Source organism: Brassica oleracea, chromosome C2 (assembly GCF_000695525.1).
Source record: "Brassica oleracea var. oleracea cultivar TO1000 chromosome C2, BOL, whole genome shotgun sequence".
Lineage (NCBI taxonomy): Eukaryota > Viridiplantae > Streptophyta > Magnoliopsida > Brassicales > Brassicaceae > Brassica > Brassica oleracea.
In genome coordinates, this window is record NC_027749.1 from 19,362,347 (window position 1) to 19,382,109 (window position 19,763).

Below are 19,763 nucleotides of genomic sequence, written 5' to 3' on the forward strand. Positions count from 1 at the left end.
GGAATTGGTTTGGGATTCATAATTTTATGTTACACAAAATATGCAGTATATTCTAGTCATGTTGTTGCTATGGTCATATGTTAAAATTATTAGAAAAATATTGATGGTTATAAAATGCAAATTCTCAACAAAGTATAACAAAAAAGTTAACATGAGTCTTATTATAAATATGTATGATCTAGTTTCATTAAATAAAAATTTATTCATCAAAAATAACTTTGGTTTTAAAAACGCAGATCAAAATATTATATATATATATATTAGGCAACTTTACCACCAAAAAAAATTCTTTTGGTCTAGTACGGGTGCTTCTCACGTGCAGTCTCGCTTAATTTGGGTTCAACTCCTTAAGTGATGGAACATTTGTTTTATTTTTTTACTATAGTTATTATAGATAACATAAAGTGTACTTATTGATTTTCCGTTTTTTAATATTCACAATTTTTATAGCGATTGAATTATGTTGTAATATTTTCCTTTTGGATTAACCTAGAGTATCCTAAACCTATAGAAGAATCCTACTTCCCACAAATAGATTTTTCTGTGTATGCCAATGAGCAGTAAACAGGGATCCACATTTGTGTAGGTGTACAAGAACAATATGGTTTAGTTTCGCATCGTAGATGGATCTAACTCGAATCATGTTTGTGCCCCAAGCCAGTCCTCTTACAACTTTTTCACAAGGTCCTAGTTTATAATTTTTTCTATTATGGATATATACAAACCTGCCAATTTCTTTTTATCTTGCTAAGTTTTTTAAAATTCAGAACTTGCTTTTGAAGGAAGCCTCTAGGTTGGAAAGTTATGCTTTGTGTAGAATAATAATAATCACTGTCCAATAATGATGCATCGAATGAGACATGGGAGAGGCTTGCGTGATTTGGTTTGGTGTCGATATTCATGGTGTATACAGTAACAGAATACCATGTGGATCCAGTCCAAGCTGCGACTCTAATCAGTAATCAACACTAAAAACGAAAATCATTACTTCCATAATTGGAATTTGGACAGAAACAAAAGATGGTGGAACATTCAGAACTTGGTGGGCACTTTAGATCGTTGCTGCAGTTCACGTGTCTATGGGTGCGATTGGTAATGGATGTAGCTGTGGCTTTAGATTTTATTGTTGTAGAATTTTATGGAAAACACTAAAAAATTGCTTTAGATATTTGGCTCTACAGAGCACTTGTACAGCTGTAGGTTATTTCAAGAGCTGTGGTTTCAAAAAAAAAATTAAAGCTTGATTGCTTTGAATTTGGTGCTGTAGAAATAAATATAATTGTGGACAGTACCTACATCAACTACCAATCACCCCCTATAACTCTTGTCTTGCTCATTAATTACTAACTAGATTTGGACCCGCACAACCGTGCGGATATAAATTTTCATGTTTATATATATTTTACATAATTAGAATATTTTTTTAAGTTACTTATATATTTAAATGTTTATATATAATTATTTTAAATATAACAATTTGATAGTTTTCATGCTGTAAGTTAATTGATTATTTCAAATCATCACATATATTTGGTATTTTTTGTTATATATATTTTAAAATTATTTTTATTCAATTATTATGATCATGATCCGTAATTCAAAGCCCTAGATTTCATTTATCAATATTTTTTTTTATGTTTATTCGTTTAAGATAATAACTATATATATATAAAATTTAAGATAAGTTAATTTTATACATGAATTATCTAATTTACTAATGTTAACTCGTTCTACCAACATATTATATTTCTAGCATAAATTTTTAATGTTTGTGAAAATAAAATATATTAATTTATCAGTTTAAAATAATTTTATCATATTTAGTTAAATACAATGTTTTATATAAAAATCATAGATATAACTATAAAATAGTAAAATTTGATATAATATTTTTCATTTTATAAAAGATAACTGAGTATATATATATATTAATGTATAATAAAATTAATTTCATTACTAATTACAAAATTAGTGAAAATATTTATATACAATTTTTGATAATTAAGATATTTTTATAATATTTTTCAACACATTTGTTTAAAATAAATAAATATATATATTTATATTTTAAATTAAAAGATATCAAATTATATTATGATTTAAGTAGTTAAAAGATTATATATTAGCATTAAGGAAATATATTTAATAAAAAATTTAAATGATGATCCAAATAAAAATATCACACATGAATCAAGGTGAGTTTATTAACCAATCCGGGTTTTTAGGAGTCGATGTTAGATTAGGAATGATATATTATTAATTCATATTATTAGTAATAAATGAATGATAACTGATTTCTAGTGAGAGACCATTTTAAAAAAAAATCACACATGAATCAAAGTTGTGACTTCTGTTTTAATATATAAAACTAGGTGATTGGTCCGCACCTTGTGCGGGCATAAAAATATTCAAAATGTGGAATAAAAAGTATACAGTTGTTGAAGTTACAAATTTTATATTATCACTAAGTAGAATTGTATTGTATATATGTTGTAACTGTGTATTTTAGGTGACAAATATATTTATGTTTATATTTTCGTTTTAAAATAGTGACATATTTAAAAAAATATAATAAAAGTCAAAATATAATCTATAAGTAATATAAATTAAGAAGTACAATTCTCAATAAAGAAAACAAACCTGCAAAAAATTATTAAATTTTGTAAGCAGTTGTACGAAATAAAATAATTTCATAGATATATAATTTTATAAATTTTAGCTAGCATATATTTTCAAGATGCTATATATTATTTCTCATGGATCTATCTTATTATAAATAGAGCTTCATATGCATATATATTCTGTATATTAAGTTTTGCCAAAGAGATTGGATTGCCAACTCTATATATCTTCCATTGTATTTAAAAATAATGACATATTTAAAGAACATATAATAAAAGTCAGAATATAATCCATAAGTAATATAAATTAAGAAGTAACATTTTCGATAAAGAAAGCAAAATCCATTAGAAACCTGCAAAAAATATTAATTTTTGTAAGCAGTTGTACGAAATAAAATAATTTCATAGATATATAATTTTATAAATTTTAGCTAGCATATATTTTCAAGATGCTATATATTATTTCTCATGGATCTATCTTATTATAAATAGAGCTTCATATGCATATATATTCTGTATATTAAGTTTTGCCAAAGAGATTGGATTGCCAACTCTATATATCTTCCATTGTATTTAAAAATAATGACATATTTAAAGAACATATAATAAAAGTCAGAATATAATCCATAAGTAATATAAATTAAGAAGTAACATTTTCGATAAAGAAAGCAAAATCCATTAGAAACCTGCAAAAAATATTAATTTTTGTAAGCAGTTGTACGAAATAAAATAATTTCATAGATTTATAAATTTCTAAATTTTATTGAATAGAAAATAATATTAAATTTACATACCATCATCGAAATAGTGTGAAAACTGGATTATAGTCAACTAAAATGGAGAGTTTAGTTTATATACCAGAGTACTATCAATGATCTCTCTTATGATTCTCTTCTCATTAAGAACAAAAAACTTGGCACGAACAGATGTAGCAGTACCAACAGACCATTGGGTACTATCGTTGTTTGTAAGAGCAAGTGAATCATTAGGGAGACTGCAAAATCAAGATAAATCAAGCTTATAAGAACATTGTATTATGTTGCCAAGGTAATGTATATAAATTCAGAATTAGCTAACAAAAGGGTACTAACTGGAGGAGTACCTTGTTTTGAACTGGTCAACCAAATCCATGTTGGGTTGAGTAAAATTTGGATTGAATTCCACCCGCTAGATATGGAGTAAGCACCTACAATATATAGATTTTATTAACATGTTGTACATATAATTATTTTAGAAAGATAGATGTATTATATACCTTTCCACTCTTTAATAGAAGAGAACTAACACAAATAATCATTGTGAGCATGTTAGTCATACTATAATCGTATACTTGTTTAGCATAACGACCCTACAGAGTACACATCATCTTCACATTACTGTATAATATAAACTTAAGTTAATAAATCTAATATACATATTTAGGTAGCAAATAAGAAAAGGTAAAGTACTTAAGCTTACTTTTGGTCACATAACTCAATCAAGAGCCTTATGTTATCTTTTCCTTTTATCATTTTGTTTTAAGAGAACCGAAGTTAACTATTTGACCAATAACATCTACATTCCAAAATAAAAATAATTAAATTAACACAAATAATACAAAACCAAAAGAATATCTAAACATTACAAATTCAATTAAGTAGGTATAATATTAAAGTTATTTAATAAACAGATTAATAGCCTTAAAATCATATATAAATTATTAGTGCATGAACAATTCCCAGTTGAAAATTACTTACCAACCAAACAGCTGTTATCAGCTTTTCCACCAGGAATTTCAGTGTAATCAGCCAAATACTCCTCGGAAACTTCACTTGGAAAATCATTTGGTTTTGCAACAAAAGTCGCATGGAAGAACCCAATTTTGTACGGATGAGAGCTTGTCCGATAGCATCGTACACTTTGAATAACTAGACAACCTTCAAATTTTTTGATGAGTTGTTCACAAACTGAAGCATGAAATTTTGTCCCTGATCGAATATATGAAAGTTATGAGTTAGACAAATAAATTATAAGAGTTGATGGAAAGCAGAATAAGTAGTTATGAAACACTATAAAAAAAATATTGTTCATTGTAAAGTAAATATAATATATGACAATTCTGAGTTTTGAAAAATGTAGTAATAAAAACAAATACCATTTCGATGGTGTTGCCGGATTCTTTGTTATAATTTCTCCACAAGCGAAGAATTTGTACTTCAATACGCCATGTATCTTTAGACGGGTTTTTAAAAATTGTTAGGAAAAGAGAATAGTTGTATTGTAAGACATTAGACGTTTGGGGTCTCAGTTATATATATAGTCTACCTTCCACGTTAGACATTTATTAGGGGATATTTTACATAATAAATGACGTTTTCGAAATGATTTTTATCAAGAAAGAAATTAAAATTATATTGTCATAAGGTGAAATGCAATAAACACAATACCAGCTTGCGCAAGTAATCCATATTCAGAAAGGATAAATTACTAAAAGGAGCTAACAAATTAGAATGCATTAACTACTATCAACTTGCTCAAGTAATAGGGGAATTCAAAAAATGGTAAAGTTATAAATAAACGGGAAAAAAATTATAAACATTAAGATTACTTAGGTAAGTTATTAAAACAATAAGGTAAATTACATTTAAACAATGCAATAAATATTAGCAACTTGCGCAAGTAATAGAAAATTAAGGTAAGTTATTATAAACATTACAATTAATTAAAAAATCAATATAAATTACATTTTAAAGATCCATGTCTACAATATAATTAATTTTAAAAATTTATTTATATAAATGATTTATAAAGCATGCATGGAATTTATTAGACATTAATAGTTATTATGATACTTTATATACAAATATAAGACTTTTTATACGAATATAAAATCATTATATCAATTCAAATAAACATTTTTGTTTCTTATTTTATGTAATTTATAAATATATAAAAAATTTGATCACATTATTACTCTTTCATAGTCTCAACAATTAGTTACCGTAAATAATTATTTCTATAATTATGTAGATTATTTTAGAAAGTGGTAATTCAATTATCCTTTCCTTTTAGATATAATTATAATAAATAAAATTAAAAATCATCGGCCAATCAAATTATAACAATTTGAAGAGTTCATTTATGATCGACACGTAATAAAAATCACTTATGTGACTTCTCAATCAATATATAGTAGGTTTATATTTTTATAAATAATTTATAACATTTTATAAATTATTTTAAAATTCTGATAAATTTATTCTTTAAACAACGATAAATAATTTAAAAATAATATTAATAAACATGTTTGTATTTTGTAATATTTAAAATAGTTATTATATAATTATATTCGAATACAGTTCATCAAGTAGAGTATAAAACTATTATAATTATCTTATATAAATTTTCGTTCATTATATTTTATAGTTTATAAATATTAAAAGTAATAAATAAAACATTATTAATCTTTCTATAATTTAGAGAATTAGTTTCCATAAATTGTTATTTGTAATATTCTTTAGATTATATGGCAAGTGATGTTAAATGATTTTAGACTTACCTTAAATTTTTAGATCTAAATTAAATAAATAAAAATTAAGAACAATCGATCAATCAAATTATAACAATTTCTTGAAACTTCACCTATGAGCGACATGTCATAAAAATCACTAAAGTGACTTCTCATTTAATATATAGGAGATATTATAAATTAAAATACTACATATATAAATCAGAAAGTATTACACTCTAGGTCACATTTCTAGTTATTAGTTACATTTTGGATCACTTTTAAGTTTTAACTACTGAGACACTTTTTCTTAAAATCCAGTTTGCTTCCTAACTAGTTTAGTTACTTTCTCGTAACAATACGGAAAAGGCAAACTTTTGACATAAAAATTTCACCTTTTTAGGATTTATCATCGTCGTCGTCTGTTTTGAGCTCCGTCTCCGTCGCTGCAGTTGTGCGTCCGCGGGACATCAATGCTCTATGATATCTCTTGATTTTAATGAGTTTTAGATTTATATTTATGCTCATTTTAATAATTCTAGGTTACATTTAAGTCTTAATAATGCATTTACATACATAATTGCATAAATAGGGTCTAAAGTGCACATTTGAGAAGTTTGAGGTCAAATCGCAGGTTATCTTTGCAATTTACAAAGTGAGAGGCTGATTTGAAGACAATCAAGAGATGAGGGACTAAGGCTGCAAATTTTGAATATTTGCCTGGGTTATTTGCATTATCGAAAGATTCAGGGCAAATTCGAGAGGTTCTTTATGCAAGTAAGAGAGTTGGGTCAATTTGAGAATTACCGAAAGACGAAGGACCAGATGCGCAAATAGGAGGAAATGCACCATTGTTGAGTACGAGCCTTCTCTTCGTGGAATCTGGAGCACAACTCCGACGACGGCGAAGCGACGACGAGCCTCACCAGAGCAGAGCACGACGGGGATCTGAGCTGACTTGGACGAGAGATCCCGTGGCGGAGCAAGCGGCGGAGATGGAGACATTGACGCCATGGAGGTTTGGTCGCGGTGAAGCTTCGCAGCGGCGAGGCTTGAAGCGACGACGACGAGTGGATCTCTGGGACGCTACGGAGGAGTGCAGCAGTGGTCCTTTCATGGCGGAGGAGATGACCGAGGATCTTGGACCAGTGCTCTAATGGTGGAAAAATCGCAGATCGAGCTTGGACAAGGTGAAGAAGAAGACGTTGGAGCTCACCTCTTAGCGACTTGATGCAGCGGTCCAAGATCACCGCTCGGAATCGAACGGAACATACAGCGGCTTGGTTTTGCGGGAAGACAAACCCGCTCGGGAACTTAAAAGTGCTGGAGCGGGCAACACACAGCGGATAGTGCTCTCGCCGTACCATGAGCGTGAGCGTGAGCTGGAGCGGGCTTCTGCTGCGACATCACCGACCCGCTCGCATCTTCCAACAGACATCAACTTCGGAGCTAAGAAGTGGAGCGGTCATGGGCAGCGGGCTGAAGTGGTCGCTGTGCCTCACACGATCCATGGAGCGGGTGTTCGGAGACTTCCACACTTTGATTGGTGAGTTTTATTTATTTTATGGGCTTTTTTGAGATTTGTTAATTGGCCCACTCGTTTTTAGGAGTCTTATATATACATTTTAGACCTAAAAATTAGGTATATTTTGTTTTCTCTCAAAAATACATTGATACTTTGGAGAAAGTTTGAATCTTTAGTAATCTAATCTTTGTTTCTTGAGTAATTTGAGTCTATCTCATCTTCTTAATTTGATTTCTCTTAAATCTATTATGGGTTTAAGGTTAATCATGAAGATTAGTGAGTATACTCTCTTTGGATTCATGGGTTAGGATGATTAGGATGATTAAGTGATGATCTAGAATGTTTAGAGTAGATTAATATGTTTATTTGCTTGATTGAGTGATCTTAATGCTAATCTAGAGTTGGTCATTTATATTAGAAATCTAGACATTTCATTGCCCGAAAGGTGTTCTATGAAATGTTTGAGCCAACTCAACATGCTCTTATCTTACCCTACCAAAGACATTTGATGTTAGGGGAGTTTAGATAGTTGAATGATCTATGATTGCTTGATTGACACAAACCAAAGACATTTGATGTTTGATCAATGAGAGTAAATGAGCATTTGTCTTGACAAAGAACTTTCTTAGGATTGTTATCTAGACATAGGGAAATGTGTTGATTGAAACTTTGTCATTCTAGATTGAATCTTAGTCATTTGAAATCAAATTCCTATACCCATGATTCTTTTTTTATCCATTTGCTTGAAAGTTTGCTAGTTAATTGTGTTAGAGTCTTGTTAGTTTAATCAAATCACTTCATTACATTGAATGCACTTAGCTTAAGTATGAACTCGTATTTCTCATTGAATTAAAACACTTAGAAATGGATTGACATCTAAAATACTACATGATTTGAATTAGGATAGAAACATCGTTATCACTCTACTCCCAGGTTCGCAGTCATCTCTTGGCTCCTTTGGTCGCGACTCGCCGTGATGAGCCGCCGCGGACTCTCCTCTACGTCGTCTTCATAGGAAAATTACGAGACACCGATAATGAGACTTCGACAATCATCATCACACATTCACACATACATAATCAGAGTATAGCCAGATCTGTACGATTTTTCGTTGCGATGGGCATAAGTAACAAACTCCGGGTGAGTTTTCTCTCCTGTATCCGTATGCTCCACCGAAGGATCCTTTACTCACCCTTGGTTCCCTTAGTTCAACAAGGTATGAAATCAATGGGCTTTGTAATTCTTTTGAATCTGGATCTGTTTTAATTTTTTAATCAAAATCCAATTCTCTGTTAGGGAACTGCCTTCACAATGACTAAGAGAGATCATCTTCTTCCATCTAGTGCCATGGACTCTGAGCATCAAATTCAGCGTTTCAATAAGTGACTACTTGAGTTTCTTCTTTATTAAGCGTCTTCTGAGCCTTATGGAAATGATAAACCTTTTTTTTTAATAAAACAGTGACTGACATGAAGAGACTACAGGAGCAAGCAAGAGATGGACTTTCTGATGCCAATGCTCTCACTAAATGGTGAATCCTTTTGCAGGATCGAAATGAGACCATGTACTGATGTACTATATGGTCAACTCCACTTCCTCTCTTTGTCACAAGTTGAGAAAAAAATGTTTGTTTGATCCTAATCCGTACTTGGAGGCCAAGAGGAATGTATTTTTAGCGCTGAAGATCGTGGTGGAATGATGTCCATGGGTTACAACTACCCAGCTGAACACGTTTTTGATATATCTCTGTTATGTTTAGCTACCTAATCCTATGCCATAACTACTCTTTGTCTCTGTTATACCAAGAAACTGATTTATCTTTTAGTGATCGTTAGTTTTCTAATGTTACGTTTAGGTTGATATGATTGTTGTTAATAGAAGCCAGATTCTGGGTCTTGGATATCTAGGGATTCATGGAATGGTGCTATAGACTAGTCATTAGTGTTATCCAATATATATTTTCTTTTCCTTAATGAGATTGTGTTGCGTGGTTGCAGACTTGAAGTTGTCCAATGAGTATCCATGTAGCCATCATGGATATCGTGTGAAAGTGTACATGTGGTGTAATGGTTGTACATGTAGATAGTAAAGTTAAGATGTACATGTGAACAAACTGGAGTATGTATACATATCAATATGGTTTTGATATATATGTTGAGAAAATACAAATGCGAGCAACAAAAGTCATGTTTAAATATAAAACGCTCTCTTTCTTGTACTTCCTTTCCTATTAAACATCTGTTTTTGTATCACTGTGATTGTGTTAGTACAAGGATTTTGTCGCATTTCAACTCTCATCGTCACTTCTTGAAAACATGACATGTTTTCATTAATCTTTTCATATTGTTTACATGTACTGATGTACACATGGATAACTTATAAGATGGACACGTTTTTAAACGCATGCAAAGATTTGTTTTGAAATGTAGTAAGGTAGAACAACAAACTTTGACAAAACGGAAGAGATGGGAAGTGGTATTCATATGGACAATGGATTGGAGTGTTCACAAAAAAAAATTTGTATCGTTATCCATGTGTACAAACTAATAGTATCTATTTGCACGTATAATTATTGATCCACATGTATACAAAGAAGCCATATAAGAATGATTAAGCATTCATATGTACTTGTCGACATTGTTATTCAGATTTGCATACGTATAAGTATGATTATAAACATCCTCATTCATCAAGATTAAAAACAGATATTTACAGGAGAAACACAAGTCAATCATTGAATATATGGATCATGAGAATTCCAGGCGGTGCAATTATACTCCATGGAATTTATAGGCGGTGCAATTATAAGCATAGGCGGCGTAATAGTAAACATAGACGGCTTCCATGTCGGGAGTACCTAACCAAACTCTTATTCTGTTTTGTGGAGATTTTATCTCAGCAACCAATTTATTTAATGTCTCTGCTTCACTCTTTTGTAAAGTTTTTTTATGTGTGATCCTATCAGATGCTAATGAAGCAGCAAAAGATACGGCTGGCGCAATCATTAACTCGGAAGCTTTACAAGGAGGAAAACAGAGGCATGGAGCTTCTCTTTGTTGAAACGTGAAAGCAAAAAAAAAACACACCTTTAGCTTTCTTCTTCGCCCCTCGCTTCTTTTTCGACGTCATGGTATATTTCCTCGATCTCCACCGTCAAATTGTCCTTCATAGGCAGGCTCCTCCGTCGTCTTCTCTTCCCGAGCCGTAGCTTTGCTTTTTTTATTGTTAAAAAATTACCAAAAGAAATCACCTTTACGGGCCCTAGGTAATATAATAAACCAAAATAAACTTTATTTCAAGTGCACCGAAAATTCCCTAATCAACCTAACCGGTAAAATGTTGTTTTACCTAAATACCCATTTTTAGTTTCACTTTTGAAAGGAGAAATGGGTCTTCAACCCCTTGAAAGTGTGTTGGTAGCACTTTTTGTTCTAGGATGTAATAAAAACACATAAAGTGACCTATTGTGTTAATATCTCTATAAATCACTGAGTTAACGGGTTCGATCCTTCGATGCAAACACATTCCGGATTCGATCATTCTGCTGCGGAAACTAAGTCATATTGTTCTGCTCACCACGACTGCGGATACGTCCGTATGAATATCCAGGAGAAGAACTGTCGTGGGCTGCACCTCCCATCCGGAAATTAGGTCTGTGTCTTTAATAGACTCGGAATTAAATATTTTCTTTAACAAAAAAATAAAGGGAATTTTGTAAATATAGAACAAAAAACAATTACATTGTCTCTATGCCATAAATTAAACTATCCATTGTTCATGCAGTATAATCTTTCGTGTCAATACAATTAAGCCCTATTAATTTATAATCCAATAATTGATATTATATTATATAAAAATCAACAATTTATAAAATGAAATAAAGGTAAAAACTCGGAGGCGGCGACAACCCTAAGGCGATGGGCGAGATGTTCTTCTTCAACGGCGATATATGTCTTCTTCTTTGATCTGAATGCTCTTTGGCGTCAGATCGGGATAAAACGTGTTATCGACGGCTTTCATATAATCTTCCACGGATATCGATTCAAGGCAATTTGACGGCGGCAATTTACATTCACGAGGGCAGAGAGCAAGATTCCTCTTTGAATGAAGAAGTGCGATGGAAACTTCTCTGATCGTGATGTCTCTTACATGATCTGACTGTCCTTTGGCCTTAGATCAGTTCAGATATTTAATCCCAGCAGTTTCACTTCAGAGTTTTGATTTGGTTGGGTGAAGATCAGTCACTACTTATATCGTATATAGGTTGTGGTTTGATGTGTTTCAACGATCTCCACCACTGAACTAATCGTTTAAAGACGTTGTTGATTCAGATGTAAGCTGTTGGATAAAATTTTCTTTGAGATTCTGTTTTGTTCCAATGATACCACTCTTCGGTGGAAGATTCGGTATGAATTATGAACATGAGAATGTTGGGTCTGGTTTTCAATAACAAAAACAGAGCATAGTGACATAGGCAGATTTTTTTATTCAGTCTTAGTAGATATATTAGGAAATAGTAGTTCATAAAATCTACCATAATTCAGATCTCAAGGAAAATTGCAGCCGGTTTATTCTGCGGTAGTAGAATGATTACCATTAGGTAGATTAAATGGTCTACGAGATGCATATATCTATGTAGTTAACCGAAATTACAGTCTACACGCGGACACTAGATTATGTTTTCTGCTATCCGTAGATCAAAAAATGAATTTGTGTTCCACTAATATTTAGTCAACAAAAATATTTTTCATATGATTGTTTATTGTTTATGTACATTTTGTATAATTTTTCATATTTTCTGACTTTTAAAATAATTGATATGAATTTTTAAAATTGGCCAGAAATATCTGAGATCTGAGTCCAAAACGGACTAAAAAGAGATTTATGGCAAAGAGATAATATAGTTGTTTTTCTGTTCCGTTTTGACAATTTTTTCGAAAATAAATCACCGAGTTAACAAATAAATTGTGAGTATTGGAAAGTAACACTACTAACTACTAGGAAATAGTATTGGGAAGTAGTATCGGTTTGTCAGAGAGAAGTAAAATTATAATTTTCCCAAATGTCCACATGTTATTGCCAGCTCTTTTGATATATATCAGCATGAAAAGACCCACTCTTATAATTAAGGCGTTTGAAATTACATAAAGAATTACAATTGAAAAACAGAAGAAAATGCCATTTTGAAATTAATGTGATGTGATCAGTTTATTTTATGTATAATTTGAAAATAATAAGAGTGCACATGGGAATGCAGATACGGGGCTCCGCCGATCCTTGTCATGGTCTTGTACACACTTGAAAACAGAAGACAAGTCAATGAAGGTGTCTTCCTCGTTGCTTACTCTTCCTTTTAGGGTCATTACAGCTCTGCTTCCCGAAATTTTTACAGAATATCTCCCTTTCATAGAATCTTCAACTCTCAATATTTCATAATTTTGTTTATTCAAAAAAAAAAAAAAATTCTTAATTTTGTTTTCCTAACGTGTCCTAGGACTAAATTAATTATTAATAAACTTGAAAGATATATAGTCTTCTGATAAAACCCTATATGTAGATTTGCTTAGGACTCCGATCAAATCTTGAGGTCTGACTTCCAACTCGAACAAATATCTATTTGATTACAATAAAAACAAGTTATCTACATATTACCACCGAGTTTCCAAAAAGTTACTTTATCCCCAAGCACCAGCTAAATCTAATCGCATGCTTTCCAAGATTAATTAAGATGGCTTATCCATAAAAAGTAACACTTTCCAGATTAACAATAACAACTAGGTTAAGATATGCATTTTATTTGGAATGAACATTAAATATATAAATTATTTTATGTATTATATGTTTTTACGTATTATGAAATAATAAAGATATATTGATTAATTTAAAGTCAGTAACTATTACATATATAATTAAATTGATGCAAACATATAAATCAATTTTTTTAATCCAAACAATAATTTTTTTTCTATTTGATAGGATATGTAATTGAATTTATATGATATTAACATACATAGTATATTTTTAATATTAATGTCTATTAAATGATGTTTTCTACTCGTATGTTTTTTTGATCATTTGTATTTTTTATAGCAAAAACTTTAAATTACTGATAACAAAATTTTTATTGTGGGATTAATAGTTTTCATAATTTTTAATTTTTTAAAAAATAAGTTGTCAATGTTCGTTCAAAGCCTTTATCAAAAAAAATGTTCAAATTAAATTTAGAAACTAAAATATTTATGTATTTTATATGGTTTATAGTTTAATTTAAAATGATATATATATAAATATATATATATATATATATATATATATATATATATATATTAATCTAGATAATTAATGAAATTGTATTTTTTACTTATATGATTTTGTTATCATATATATTTTGTCATAATAAAAAAACTAATCCATGGATCACAAAATTTGAATGTGAGACTTTTAACAGTTATAGTAATTTATAGTCGTTTTAAAATTTTTTAATATAACATATTCAGAAAAATCTAAATTTTTATTATATGGTTATTGTGTTTGTTTAATTTATTTTAATAGTTTTAAATTAAACAAATATGATAGAAGATACACTAATTTTTATCAAATCTTTATTATTCAAAATCATTAATTACCATATATAATTTAGCTATATTAGGAAATTCCGTAAATTTTATTGAATGAAATAATAAAGAACATTAATAATGAATTTATGGTTAGTTTAATAAAAAGCTTATTAAATAATTAGATGGACCAACATATTTTTTCAGTGATTCTAACAATTATTCTAGTAATGATATGTGACTACAAAAAGAAGTTGTAATGTTTCTCGATTAATATAATTTCAAAAGGTCAAAACTTTAAAAAAATTATCAACCATAACTCTCCTAAAAAGTAGAAGAATGAATCAAAGACACAAATGCTAGTTGATAACATTTGTTATTTTCTGAACATTTTTTAATTGATGACTTTTAAGAATGTAGCCAAATGTAACCATATATATCATATTTTTCTATTTTCTCTAAAATAGAGAATTTTTATAATAATTTAGTGCACCCCCTATTGTCACAGGTTCAAATCCCCTTTATGTCAATTATGAGATTTTTGCATCCATTAAAAAATTACTCTACCTTTTTTTTAATCAACAAAAATTACTCTACCTTCGCCCCATGTCTATACTCAAATTGACCGGCCCGTTTCTTGACCTAGAATTTATATATTTCTAAGATAAATAAAACCCTATAAAGTATCAATCCAATAACCAGAAAATAAAATATGAATTAAGCTTAACAGCATCAGTACTATAAATGAAAATATATATTTGTAAGTACATATATTTTCCTATAATTTTATCCATGTACTAGAAATGATAACAGTTGTGTTTCTCCCAAAAGGGTCTGTATTATATTCCCATATTTAACATGCTTTTTTCTTAATTATGGTTTACTCTACAAGAAAATATCATATCAAATATCTCTCCCTCTAACAAAATAAAATCGGTAAATGTGATCGTATCAAATACAGAATAGAAAAGCATGCTTTCGAGAAGTTGGAGTTATCTATTGAGCTCCATATACATTTTTCGTCATTCGATTGTGACCCGCAACACACCGCTGGTCTTTGGACCATCTGGCCTATTGAGACAGATTATTAAAAGCGGTCCAAACCAGTGGCGGTGCCAATGTATAAGTGGGTCAACTGATCTAGGTTGATTTCTAAATTAATTTTTTTTTTTACTTGTATAATTCTTTAAAATCTAGATAATTATTGTAAATTTTAGGTAAATGACCTCTATAATTTATGTTAACTTCAAAATTGACCCTCCTAAAACGTTTTTCTTGCTCTGCCACTGGTCCAAACGTTACGTGGTTAAATTCATATGACCATGTAGAACGGTGAAAATCGTAAGGTGTAGAATATCTAGCCATAAAATCGAACGATGATAATGCTATGGACACACTTGGTCGAAAACAATAATTTGATAAAGAAGAAACGACAAAACGGGTTTGCCTAGAAATCGTATGGCTCTCGCGTGCGACAGTGTTAGGCACTTGCATTTGCCTAAAATGCAAAAAAGTCAACCTCATCTTTTCGAACTACTCTATCAGTTTCTGTCTGGACTCACCGACTTATGTTTGTGTCCAATTTGAGTTTTACAAGTTTAGTCTAATTCTTGTATAGCTCTAAAATAAAGTTCACAGATTGAAATTATAACTTCCATATGTTTTATGTTTTTAATCGGTCAGATTTCTTCAAAAAAAAATATGTTTTATAGTACTGATTTTTTTTTCTTTAACAATGCAAACCCGTGAGGCCGTGAGTTAATATTTGAGATTTTGCATATATTGTCTAATGTTCAATAACTTGAATTTGGATGATCCGTTCTGAATTAAAGGAACTGAGTTTATTAATTTTATTAGGTAGTGTTATGAAAAGTTAGTCATGGTAAGTGTTCCAATGTTTAAATCGGATATATCTTAGAGATTACGGAGAATAAAACTTTAAAAGAAAATGTAGACGACTACTCTTCGAGAGAAGATAGATACTTCTCTTCCACTGGTTGTGGTATTGTGGCCTCAAAATGCCATATCGATGGATGGTTCTTAGAAACACAACGATGTGTTCATTGTATTGTTTGGATTTATTCCAGAATTGTGAGATGATATCTTTTGTGGAGGTTAAGGGTTTGCGAAATAGTTTTTTTTTTCATCTTTACTAGGAGGTGGAAGCTTTAGTTTGACTATGGCATGCATATAGCTAAACTTTTATGCTCTTTCAAAACATTGTAAAATTTTAGCGAATTTAGATTACCAGTATCCAATCAAATATTTATTGAAGGAAGTGAACAAAAAAGAACCCGTAATAATATTATCTACCACATTCATATTACTTTTAAGAAAAAAATATATTATCCGGTCGGCGAACGTAAAATGTAACGTAAAAAAGTTTCAGTAAAATAAAATTGTAACTTTATGAGTGTGATTGGAAACATTAATGGAGTAGAACAGAGTAAAGCGGAGGAAAAATTAAGTTTCTGAGTGTTTAGTATCAATAGTGAGAATTTACTGGCGAGAAAAAGTTTCTACGCAGTTCAGCTTATATTTTATCAATCAGGTAAAAACAGTTTAAATTTTATTTTATTTATATTGCGCTCGTTACTGTACAACTAAAGGTATATTGTTTACTTTCTTCCTTCCTAGCTTTGGAAGAGGTACATGCTGTTTTTCATTTTTTTCTTATTTTTTATTATATACTACTCTAATTTTTTCCTTTTAATTACTCTATACTTTTTCTCCTATTTACTCTATCTAAATTCCTCTTAGTTACTATGAGCTAACCAATTACACGCTAAGTGCGAAGAATAAGTTATTTATTAGGTTACTGTAGTTTACTCCACGTATCTATAGAGTAACAAAAAGTTGAAAAAATAAAGTAAATGTCTTGTTTTCTAGCGTAACTGAGAGGAAAAACTATTTAATATTTTCTCTCCTGATTGGATGCAATTAGGTGGAACTCAGAGTAAAAAAGTTTTATATATCCTACTTTATCTACTTTATAGTCATGGTCATGTTAAAATACTATTATTATTTTTTTTTGTCATCAACTACAGACTCATATTGACTCTGTGAACCACTCCAGTAGATCTTGATCCATGTGAACGACAAACGACGGTTGCTTCCTGGCACTGCGTGCTAGGCTATCCGCTCTTGAATTTTGCGTCTTTGATACATAGATAATCTCCGAACGTGTGAAAACTTCTTTCATGGATTTAATATCTTCCAAATAGCTTGCAAATGCTGGCCATTCTTCTGGTTCCGAAACCATCTTCACCAACTGAGAACAATCCGTTGCAAATGTAACTTGAACTTACCGTAAGTTTTTCATGCATTCCATTGCCCAAATTAGTGCTTCCATCTCTGCATGTAAAGGGGATAGACAAGCGCGAACATTCCTTGCTCCTAACAACCCATTAAAACCTTCTAGAGTACTCAGCCAACCTTGCCCAGAGAAAGCATCATTCTCTTTCCAGGATCCATCTGTAAAACACCATCTCCCTGGAATTGATGGGGGAGTCGTAACCTCAACTTGGGACGCTGTCCTGGTCTCGGTCATTACCTGTGCATCAGCCCAAAGTCTTGACTCTGTTTCTGCCAATTTGAGGGTGTCCATTGGTTCCATGTCCAAATTGCTAAAAACTTTATTGTTTCTTCCTTTCCAAATATACCAAAGAATCCATGCAAATTGATGATCCTCCATCGGTGGGGAGACCCTCTAGAAGAGGTGATCCATATTTGTGAACAGAGAGGTCGTTGGGAACATGGTTAGATTTGATGGTATCTTGGAGAGAGCCCAAACCTGAAGTGCTGGAGGACATTCAAAAAACACATGGCTGATCGATTCCTCATCCGCTCCGCAACGGGCACAACAGATATCTCCTTGTATTCCTCTCGCTTTCAGATTCTTTTTGACTGCTATACAACCTGTAACCAATTGCCATAGAAAATGTTTTAACTTGGGAGGACACCATATTTTCCAGCAGAAAGCCTTCAAAGCATCAACTGTGGGTCCAAACAGTAAAGGTGATCTCTCCCTATCTGGATAAATCCGTTCAACCTGATATCCTGATTTAACCGTATACCTCCCATTGTTTGTGAAATGCCATCCATCCCTGTCCACCATCTGAGATTTACTCAGTGGTATACTTTTTATAATCTTCACATCTTGGGGATCCATCAAAGCCCTGAGTGCATGCGAGTTCCATGTCCGCGAAGTAGAGTCAATAAGAGAATCCACTATAAGATTTGGGTCGAAAATATGTTGATTTTTATTTGCTGGTCTCGGGCGAGTGGTTGGGAGCCATGGATCATTCCATACAGATATAGAAGATCCTCATCCCACCCTTTTGATTAGTCCTTTGCTTACCAGAGATCTAGCAGAAACGATACTCCGCCAGCCATATGACGGAGAATAAGAGCGAATCGGTTCCAGGGGTGATGCATTCCTGTAATATCGTCCCTTGAAAACCCGGAAAAATAAAATATTTGGCTTCACGATCAGACGCCACAGCTGTTTACCAAGCATTGCTGTGTTAAAATCTGTAATATCCTTAAAACCTAGACCCCCATCTTCCTTATCAAGACACACTTTATCCCATGATTTCCAGTGCATACCCCTTGTCCTTCCCCTGGACTCCACCAAAATTGTGTGACCGCGGTTGTCAGTTTTTTAGTTGTTGCCTTAGGTAACCGGTAGCAGGACATCACATGGTTTGGTAATGCCATCCAATCATACTCTATATTGCACCGTAACAAATGTATGAAACATGAAAGGTTCGCAATACGTGGACAATATTATTAGAGCATCCACAATGGGAGCTCTTAAGGGAATCCTTAGAGGGTGTGGAACCCACTTTCTTAGAGTTTGTGCAAAAAAGAATCCTTAAAATCCTTTGATAAAGATTGATCCTTACACTGTTCACTGGTCCCATTGACTACGTGGCGGCCCGTGAATGGTCATCTTTTTTTTTTTTAAAAAAAAATCCAAAAAATCCAAGATTAATCTGAAATGCCCTTGTGCTAAGAACTCCAATGAGTCTCACCATTGCGGATGGTCTTACGTACTATGAAGAAAGAAAAATGAAAAATGATTAGCACTAAAATAACGTTCTCTTTTAGATTCCAACTTCTCACGTGGGGGCTACTAGTGGCGAACGTCATTCAAATTCACCCACACCCACCATATAATATCTATTCACTAGGTAATAATCCGCGTCTTACGCAAAATATGATTATTAGTTTTAATATTTTTTAATAAAAATATATTAATCTGGATATCAGTTTGGCTTTAGGTTGTTTTTTTGGTTTTTAATCTCCTAAAATATAACTATCATTTTAAATCAATATTTATTTGGTTTTTTCGGTTAAAATGTTTGATGTTTTTGTTTTTTTTTTCTTGTGATAATAAAAAATTACTATTATTTATTTGTTTCATGTTATGAATCTTAGATAGTCGTGATGTCGAACCAATAGTTTCATATTATAGTTTTTAAATGGATAATAGTTAAAAAAAGGAAAAAAAATTATTAAGAAAAATCATTTTACTACAATTTGGTCGATAGTGAAAGAAGCATTAAGAAAAA

The 19,763-nt window shown here is 31.3% G+C and overlaps 1 long non-coding RNA gene across 7 annotated transcripts; it reads right to left on the reverse strand.

The window, feature by feature from the left end:
- Positions 1-3,173: 3,173 nt before the first annotated feature.
- LOC106322854 lies at positions 3,174-7,675 on the reverse strand. 7 transcript variants are annotated; one of them, XR_001266550.1, is made up of 6 exons: positions 6,916-7,007; positions 6,504-6,554; positions 4,756-4,832; positions 4,358-4,588; positions 3,724-3,807; positions 3,362-3,615 (listed from the first exon to the last, which is right to left on the reverse strand). It is a non-coding gene; the product is annotated as an uncharacterized LOC106322854 (long non-coding RNA). The 7 variants fall into 7 exon arrangements; XR_001266552.1 differs by having other exon boundaries at positions 6,504-6,586; positions 6,916-7,006; XR_001266549.1 differs by lacking the exons at positions 4,756-4,832; positions 6,504-6,554 and adding an exon at positions 3,174-3,307 and having other exon boundaries at positions 3,480-3,615; positions 6,916-7,675.
- Positions 7,676-19,763: the final 12,088 nt, after the last annotated feature.